Source organism: Cavia porcellus, unplaced genomic scaffold, assembly GCF_034190915.1.
Source record: "Cavia porcellus strain 051 isolate PalLab524CR breed Dunkin Hartley unplaced genomic scaffold, mCavPor4.1 scaffold_50, whole genome shotgun sequence".
NCBI lineage: Eukaryota > Metazoa > Chordata > Mammalia > Rodentia > Caviidae > Cavia > Cavia porcellus.
The window spans coordinates 4,432,599-4,442,961 of NW_026947533.1; the positions used below are offsets into that span (position 1 = coordinate 4,432,599).

Sequence of the window (10,363 nt, forward strand, 5' to 3'; positions counted from 1 at the left end):
AGGCAAACACCAAGGAAATGGACACCCTGACTCTGTGTATGTGTGTGTGTGTGTGTGTGTGTGTGTGTGTGCGCGCGCGCGCGCGTGTGTGCATCCCAAGACAAATTGCAAAGCATTTATTTAAGGGAGAAAATGATGAATTTCGTAAGAATCTCAAAGGCACTGGACTGCAGTAAAATTTAATTAGCTGGATGAAATAGTCCTAAGAGGGAAAACCTTGCATGGAGGTAAGACAGGGTCAAAGTGGTGGAGAGTCACTCTGGGTTCAGTAATAGACCCTGAGAGTAATTGCACCTTGGAAGCTAAGATGAAGGTGGCATTAAACACAAATCACATCCACTTTAAAAGTTTTACATTAAAAGTTATTACCATTGCTTTACTCCTGTGTGACATCAGTAGTTACATAGGACAGATAGTTTCTTGTGGTGCTGTGCTATTTATTTTATACATGACATGCTCTAAGATCCCAACTATAGAAACTGCCCACAAAAGACTGAAACACATGTCTGTTCAGGCTCCTGTAATTAAAAAATGAAAACAAGTCGTAAGAGAATGTATTTCAGTATTTCTTATTGTAATCTAGGAACAAGCACGAATCACAAACATGTGCTGCTCTCACCAAAACAGGTTTCTGAGGCATTACATACAACCTGCCAAATTACAAAAACTTGTCCACTAATATAATACAACAAGAAAAATTGAGACTCACTTGTTATTCAACTGTTAACAATTTGCCTGGCACTCTGCTCATCCTTTAGTAGAGCTGACTCCTTTAGAGCAATGTAAGGGAGATACAAATCATTCTTATTTACACAGAAGGAAATGGAGGCTTTACACTGTTGACTAGTGGTAAGCTTAAATCTTGGTTCACTGCATAAAAATCAATTGCTTTTTCAGCGTTCCCTGCACTATACAGACAGCTCTTATTTGCCATATTCTCGGTCTCTGTCACAGTCAGTTGATGATAGGGAAAACACTATCTTTGCACACCTGTTTCATTCTGATAAACAAATATTTGATGGAGTTGATTATTTTGTGGACTAGTTTCTTCTCATTTTTCTTTCTATAGGATCTGCAACAGAAAAAAAAAACCTTAGGTTTAATAGTACCAGGAAAAGCATGTAGATTTTTCAAACAAAATTCTGTAGTAGTTTTGGATTTTAAATGGCACCGTGTGAAGCCACTCAGAACATCAGCCCGGTCAAGTTATTTCTCACCTGAGTGAGGTTCTCATGCATTCACTGATCACTCCTTCTCCATCCTGTGTCATGCTCTGTTGTACACACTGGGAATATAAGATGCATAAAACAAACAAAAATCAGTATACTTGGAGTTAATGCAATTGAGAAAGTAAAAATAATAAGTTCTTTGCTTTCTTTTTTTTATTTAAAGAAAAGGAAACGAAAAAAAATACATGGAGAAAAAGAAAGGGTAGAAATAATACTAAATTACAGACAAACAAAAGGTAAGAAATTGCCGGTTGATAAGTTACAAATTGTCATCTTCGAAATGGCTGTTCAGGTTATAGAATTAAAGTATTTAGAATGACATTCAAAAAAGTGACCCTACAAACCATTCTGCTCTATGATCGAACAAAAGCTCTGTAATATGATTATCAGTCCCACCTATTTGTTTTACATCTCAAAGAGGGTAAGGTTAACCATATCAAAACAGAACAGAACATTTAAAAAAAAATAAAAAACAGTTTAAAGAAATACAGATTTCAAAGCAAGTCCACTGGAGATCTTCCTTATCTAACTGTCTCTAGCTTCTTACAAATAGTTGTCCCTAACTTCACCCACTTTATATACTTATTGCATATTATAGAACTAATCAAATCATTACAGGATGATGAAGTCTTTTTAGGTCCTCAAGTTCCAAATTAGGGAAGACAATAGCAACTACCATCGCATCTCTCATTCTCTTTGTGATAGCCGTCCCCATCTCTGCATATGCTGAAGTTGAGCTGAAGAAACCAGTCCAATGTCATTCTAATCAGCAAACAATAGATTGCTAGAATTTATATTATAATGCTACAAAATAAGCCTCGGGTTTTTCAGGTCTCTTCCTCAGAGTATTTGTTCCTATCCTCTCTGTATTATAGGGAAAACCAAGTCATAACAAGACAGCGAAACAATTTCCTAGAAAAACATGCAATGGATAAGACTTATAAAACTATAATATAAATGATCTTCCGTAGCTACTATGTTTTCTCTTGTTATTTTCAATAGATTTGTCCACAACACTGGCTTATTATAGTTAAACATACTATCACCTATTTTTATAAAAACTTAACCTTGACTGCACTGTAGTATTTGAGAGCTGTTACTGATTCATACCAGTATGGATATCCTTTACATCTTGTCATGCTCAGAGTAGTTTCCTCTACTTTTAGGGTTGATTCTAACATGCATACCGATTTCAAATAGGATCAGTCAAGGCCAACCAATAGTCTTATGATTCAGATACAATTAAGATCAGTCATAGTAAGACAATGTAAGTAATACAGGATTTCAGCCTAAGTCAATAGGAAAGTAAGGATAGTTACCATGCTATAACCTGCTATTTTTGGTTCTAGAGGTCTGTGTCCTCAAATCTGACATGAGTGGACAGACCAGAACAAATTTAATTCAATCTAAATATGGCGCTAGGACTACTGTGTCTTTTAAATCATTATACACCATTAGCAATGACCTCTGCTTTTTTTTTTAAATATAGTTTCAGAGCTGTCTCTACTAAAGACTAGCTTACCATCTCTGCCTCATGTCTGCTACTCCACTTTTCTGCTATAATTTGTCCACCTTATTCCCTCATTCCATTGTCTGCCCCGTTCACTGAGGCCTCTCTGCCACTGTAGCTGGAATCCTGATATCTCTTCTTCTCTTTCTCTGTAATGTCCTTCAGCGCTCTCTGTAGGGTTGGATTGGTGGCCACGAACTCCCACAGTTCCTCCTTGTCTTGAAAGTATCTTATTTCTTCATTAATTTTTAGAGAGAGTTTTGATGGATATATGAACTTAGGTTGCATATTTTTTTCCTTCAGGACTTGGAATATTTCTCCCCACTCCCTTCTTGACTTAAGAGTTTGTGTTGATAAGTCTGCTGTTATTTTGATAGATTTCCCATTATAGGTAACCTGCATCTTTTCTCTGGTTGCTTTTAATATTCTGTTTTTTTGGTGGATTTCTGGGATCTCGATTATTATATGCCTAGGCGTAGATCTGTTTTGGTTGTAGGTAGCTGGTGTTCTGTATGCTTCTTTTATCTGGATATCATTTCTTTTTGCTATACGTGGGAAATTTTTGCTTTAATATATCTGTGAATATTTTTTGTATTTCATTTTTGGATGTTCCTGCTTCCTCACTCACATTCTTTATTCTTAGGTTATGTATCTTTTTATCATCTTCCAGTTTTAGAATTGCTTCTTTCTGGTTGCTTGTTATTTTTAAGAGGCTTTTTCTTTCATGTTCATAAGCCCTAAATCTCTCTTCAAGTTTCAGAAGGTTGTCTTTAGTTTCTGTCAAGGCATTTTGCCAATATTCAATGGAGTTTTTAGTTTCCTGATATTCTCTTTGGATCTGTTTCATGTATTCTAAGTTATGCTTAAATTCTTCTTCAGATGCTTCTCTTTCTTTTCTGATTTCCTCAGTTCTTCCATCTGTGTTCTCTTGGGCGGGGCTTGTCATTTCTTTAATTAATCTCTTTATATCTTGCCTCACTTGGATCAGGAGTACATCTTTAAATTCCTCTATGAGATCATGTAAGTACTTTTTAATTTCGGCTGATGCTGTGTCGAGTAGAGGATGGTTACTGTGTTTGTTCTCTTCAGTGTTTAGTTCTCTTGGGTTTATTTTCTCCTGTTTAACAGCTGGAGATTTTTTTAAATTTTTATCTCTTGTCATGTTTCTGGTTTCTTTCAGACTGTCCTGGAGTTCTCTGGCCCTCTCTGAATTGCTTAGGGCCTTTCAGAAGCATGCTGGCTTGAGTTTTTGCTGTCCTCCCCAATTTGCTGTTATCTGGGGTAGGCTGGGATGCAGGGGAGGTACAGTCTAGTCTCTAGCCTCTGTGTCAGTTCGTTCATAAATTAGGCTGTACTTTCTGGTTGTCATTGAGTTGTGACTATTTTGTATCCGCTTATTGGGCCCCAAGCAGAGGCTTGGTTTAGCCCCAGTAGCTCCTGCCAGTTCTCTTTGTATCAGAAGCAGCTGAGTAATGTCACTATGGCACAGGATTCTGCCCAAGTCCCAGCCGTTCTCTTCCAAACCTCTCTGTGACAGGAGCACCAGAATAGCAGATCTGCCCAAAACTAAGATGGCTCCCACTAAGTTCTCTGTGTGGAGCTGAAGCCAGCAAGTAATCTGCTCTGCCAGGACTCAAGATGTCTTCCACCAGCCCTCCCTACAAGGGGACCTGGTGATGTCACCAAGCTGCGGTTTCTGCCGCCAGGCTAATATGTCTGCATCAGACTCTGTGTTATTGATTTCCCCGTGGTGGCGGGCCAGCTGTTCTCTGGCCAAACCCAGCAGCCCCGGGGTTCTCTGTACTCACCAGAGTCCAGTGCAAGTCCTCGTTCCGGGACCGCCGCACACCAAGCTGTCCACTTTTCCTGCACTCCCGGCACAGCGCTGACCGGTCAGATATCTGTGCACCATTTAGATTTGAAACGCCAGAGCTTTGTACATCCACTCTGGTGCAGCGGTGCAGAACTGGCTGCTACTTGGAGTCCCGGTCCGGGTCTCAGTTTCCCGCAGTCACCAAAAGCAACTCAGCTTTTCGTGCTGGGTCCACAAGTCAGTTTGTTGATTTAAGGGAGCGGGATTTGCAGCCTCCCGTTATCAGCGTTGAAGGTCTCAGCACGACTTTAAATCCTCCGGCTGTACTGTCTTGGTTAATAAGAATCGCTATCGATTTGTCTGGCCCTCTCCATGCTGTCTTTTTTTTAGCTTCGAGTATGCATTCTCTGGAGAGACTCTTCGCTCGATCCCCTAGCCCGCCGCCATTTTCAGAATCCCAGTTCTTTCCTTTCTTTGACCCCAAAACCAGTAGAAAAAAATAAATGGAGCATATATCACTATATGTAATTTGACGACTTAGTGATATTCTAATATTATTTCCTATCTTTTCACATAATTCCCAGAAATATCTGTAAATATTCACAAATCACTATAAAGCTTTGGATTAGAACATCTTATCACACAACAACAGCCTTGTTGATCACCTTTTGAGTGCATATTGAGATATTTAATTGTCACAAATTTAGAGCCCTACCAGCTACATGCTATGTAATAGACAAGTATGAAAGTACCCAGGATCCACAGGATAGTCAGCTGTGCGTGAAAAGGTGTCCCTCCACCTACATCAAATCCTGGTAGACACTGTGCTCTGTAAAGGTCTAAAATTACAGTAGTACCTCGGTTCATGAACTTCCTTTGCTCCACAGTTCTTGGGACCATAGCTGCATTTATGTGTTCCTGCTGGGAAGTTGTCCACAATTGTGTTCATCACCTAGTGCAGAGTTCTCTAGGGAAGCAAAACTTTGCTGAACACTTGTGTGTGCAAATCAAATTGTTCACAAATTACAGCATTCATGGACTGAAGCGTTACTCCACATGAGTAACCATTCTAAAAACACCATTCTAAAAACACAGGAAAAAATACATTTTGCAAAGTATTCTATGTGCCAATTTATCTAGGGGTTTTCAATTGAAAAAGGACTGCTGTTTTTCTGCTTGAAAATTTATCAAGAGTTGTCCGCCTTGTCAGTAAAAGCATGTTAACAGTGGAAATTCCTCTCGTGATTCAGTCTCCAATAAAACAACGGTGATTCCTCATGTATTATCTACTTCACTATGTGTATATATTCCACTAAATAATTCTCTTTTGGTATTATAATTTAAAATATTTATAAAGAATCATAAGTATGTTATATTGTTAATGCATGGCATGTAATTTTAAATTTTTTGTAAACTGTGTAAGAATTTTGAAATGTGTTTCTGTGACTTTTATATGTGACAATACTTATAGATGACTGTAGGCATACATGACTGTGCACAACTGAATACACTGACATTAAGTTTCATTTCATGATCATAAAGAAAATATTAAAAAGATTTGTCTTAAAAAGAAGATTTCTCAATGTAATGATTCAGAGCTACTGTTAGAAACAAAATCAACTTAGGATAACTGGTTTTAAGACTAATGTCCATGACTAATTGCAGAGATTGGAAAATACAATTAACTCCCAGAGTTTAGACCTCATATATATATACCATGATGTAACTTTTTAAAATCTGACATAAAAAGAAACATTAACTTCTCAGTCACCAGCAAGCATCACCCTTATCCTCCATCAAGTTTGTTCCCTGAGATTTATGACAAAGATGTTCAAGGTTCCTAGTGGAGGGGACAGTGTCTTCTGTAATTGTGGAAATAGACTTAGTCATCACCTCTCAAACTGCGGGCAACTTCCCAGTTTTCATGGGTTCAGAACAACTTGCCCATTACTAGCTGGAAATGGTAAAAGGGAATTTTTTCTCTGGATTTACATTCAACCGGTCCAGTTAAGCATGAGTCTTTCATCAACTTTTACTTTCCAGCAGCACAGAACATTAATATTAACATTATCTGCTGTTACGGTTTTATTTATTTATTAATAAAGTTCTTCCTTGTAGAATAAAGACTCTATAGAATAAGACTTCATCATGTCATCTTTGAAGCTCTATCTCAAGAGTCTAAAATGACACTGGAAGCAGATGCATGCCTTGAGAAAAAAGATGGCCTCCAAAGCCACTTTAACATGCCTGATATTAAATGTGTGCCATGGTAATGAGAACATTAATGCTTAGGCAAGTCCCACACACCAACCATAGGAGGCAGATTCCCCTTTAGCCTTAACTAAATATCAGAGCCTAACAGAGAGCACAACTGCTCTGGCCCTGGAGGTACAATCAAATTCTTGTCTACTCCATCCCTAGGTGAACTGTAGGAGTGATGGAGGGGGCAGTCACACAGCGACTGAGTTCATCCTGCTGGGCTTCATGACACCCTGTAATGCAGCTGATCCTGTTCATGGTATTCCAGGATGTTTACTCTGTGACACTGCTGGGAAACAACATACTCATCATGCTGATCTGTAATGATGCCCAGCTCCACACACCCATGCACTTTTTCATTGGAAATAGGTCCTTCCTGGATCTTTTGTCTTCTTCCATCTACACCCCAAACATAATAGTAATGTGCTTCTCTGAGGACAAAAGCATCTCGTTTGCAGGCTGTGTGACCCAGTTCTTCTGTGATGAGCTGTGCTACAGTGAATGTTACCTGCTGGCCTATGACCACTATGTGGCCATCGCCAACCCCTTGCTCTATGCTCAGGCCATGCCCAGGAGCCTGTGCATCTGTCTGGTGGTATTCTCCTATGCTGGGGCCTTCCTCAATGCAATATTCCTAACCAGTAACACATTCACTCTGGATTTCTGTGGAGACAACATCATTGATGACTTTTTCTGTGATGTACCACCCCTGGTGAAGTTGGCATGTGATGTGAGAGACAGCTACCAGTGTGTGTTGTATTTCCTGCTGGCCTCCAATGTCATTGCCCCCACCCTGCTCATCCTGGCCTCCTACCTCTTCATCATTGCCACCATCTTGAGGATCTGCTCCACCCAGTGCTGCCTCAAGGCCTTTTCCACATGCCCCTCCCATCTTGTCTCTGTCACCCTGCAGATTGTCTCCATCTTCTTCATCTACACTCACCCCAGCTCCCGCTACTCTCTTGTGAGGGACAAGATGGTTGCCACTTTTGATACTGTGATGTTCCCCGTGTTTAACCCCATTATCTACAGTCTGAGGAATAAAGATATGAAACAAGCTCTGAAAAACTCGTTAGCACAGGCTGTGTCTGATTCATATGCATTCTTCCCATCACTGCTAAGTGATATCACACTACTTCAAGAGAAAGGCTGGAAAGTTTATTGTCAAAAAAAAATCAATTTCTATTAAATGTAATTTAACCAAAATATTTCTTTTGTATTATTTTATCTATTTTGTTTTAGTGATTAAACTATCATCTCTGGTATATATTGTAGATTCCCTTAATATTGATATAGTTTTCAAAAAATGATTCTGGGTTTAATGTGTATACTGAGTATTTATTTATTTATATATACTTTCAAATGTTTAAATAACTTTTCCTCTAAATATTAACCCATTTTTTCTACATAATGATTAATATAAGGATGTGATAAAGTCATATACCACAGATCACTGATATTTGGAAAGTGAATCTTAGCTAATCAATTACTGGTAGGTTTCCTATGTGACAGATGAATAGGGCCTGTCAAGATATTTTTGGTAGAAATAAGCAGAACACTTATATATGATAAAATATGAAATTTGAGAAATCTGCAGATAAGACAAGTGGTTCACTGTCCACTATTCTTCTTATGTGGCTTATTTTAACAAATGTTACTAACATTCACTGGTCATTAATTGTGATATTCTTCCAATAATAAAGTTCTAAACTTTGAGCTAAAAACTCTTGACTTGTAAAACTTAATCTTTCACCTGTATTCTTATAAAGGGCATTGTATAATACATTAAAGATATCAGTTGTACTTTGAAAATTGAACAGTAAGTCCTTTTTTCATAGTTAAAATATTTTGATTTAAAAAACAGCAGCATGGTTCTAGAATGTGTCCCTTACCCTGGAAAGTGTGGTAGAGATTCCCCAAGAGCCATGGCAGAGAAGTCCCCCAGGCAGTACCATAAATCATCCTACCAGGCCCTATTGGGCCTCCAAGATGTGCTAAATGCCAGGGTGAGCAGCCCACAGGATGTATCAGGTTAGCAGTATGTTACTGCGAAGGATAACAAGGCAAGAGATATCCAACCTCGTTTTGTCTGCACTGTGGGGATAGGGGACCCAGCCCAGGGAGTTTAAGTGTTAAGGTATCAGTGCCTGGTGATATCTAAAGCTTTGGTTTAGTTCAAGCCCACAGGGAAAAATGCAACACTTTCTGTCATTTGGCCAGGACAGAGGGACTTGCAGAGGAAACATGGGCTCCTACGATGTGAATTTTTTCTTGCTGTTCATAATCTGTTTTATTCAATTCAGTGGTACTGTTTCTCCTCCTAAGGGTTGCACTGCTGTGCTGCCCAAGGGAAAGGACTTGGAAGACATATTCGCCCTTGAGAATACTCCTTGGGGTGACGCGTAATCCAGAGGCACATATGTTCCATGGATTTAAACCATATTTGGTCTTATTACCAGTTGTCATTTTGCAATCCACACCACTCCTGAGCACTCTCCCTAATATCACAGTGATGCAAGAGACACAGGTCTGCAACAATAGCAGTCTTAGTGTAGAACTAACTTTTCCACTTTATTGGATGAATACCTAAAACAATGATTGTTGGACGGTTTGGCAAAACAACTGAACCCCGCATCCAGACAAGGCAATGCACTTATCTTTAGAAACACAACTGACCAGGATTTGGGGAGTGTACACAGAGGTGTACTAGAAGTTCAAGAATGACAGCCTGCCGATGGAAAAGTACATAGGTGTGTGGAGCCGGGAGTTAACCTGGATTAAAACAACCAGGGTCAATTTTCTGACAAGGTTTCCAAGTAGATAGCTAGAATTATCCCAAGGATGATCAGCTGCCAGCAGGGGTCTGCTAAGATGCCCCAGTATGAATTTGGTGAGGAAAGTGCAAATTCCATGTTCACTGAGAAAAACCTGATTATTATCACCACTAGAAAAAAAGCTAACACTAGTTTTTCTATTGATACAAGAAACTTGGTCTACTGGTTAATTAACAATTACTAAAAAGCTTGGGAAATACTATTTGATATTATTTAGCATTATAGAACTTTAAATTGGAACTTGGGAAGATGACAAGATTTAGAGTGATAATGATTTTAAAATTATGGAATCCATTTATCAGCTTTACTGCAGAAAGTCCCTTTTTCTTGTAAGACTGATGAGAAAAATGAAATGACTAACAATTTCCTGACAGATCGTGTGACTGACTAAAGAGCAGATATTGGAAAACTGTAGGCTATCTTTGATTTGTGGTGAGCACTCAGAAAGTTTCCATATCCTTCCATAAACTGAGCATTTCTTGTCTGAAGCTGTGTATAAAATGTAGCATCTTAAGCTTCCTACTAAAACAGGTAGAGAAAAACAGACCTGTCTGATCATCCGTCAGTCTCTATGCTACCCATATTTAATTAACCCACTTAGAGCTCATTACAACTCTGCACCAGAGGACTGAGGGTTACACACTTTATAACAGTGAACGAGAGTGAAGTACAGAGTTCAAGTAAGCAAAGTCACAGGGCTGTTCAGCTATAGACCTGG

The 10,363-nt window shown here is 39.0% G+C and overlaps 1 pseudogene; it reads left to right on the forward strand.

The window, feature by feature from the left end:
- Positions 1-221: 221 nt before the first annotated feature.
- LOC100734569 (olfactory receptor 9G19-like) lies at positions 222-9,217 on the forward strand (annotated as a pseudogene).
- The last annotated feature ends 1,146 nt before the right edge of the window (positions 9,218-10,363 follow it).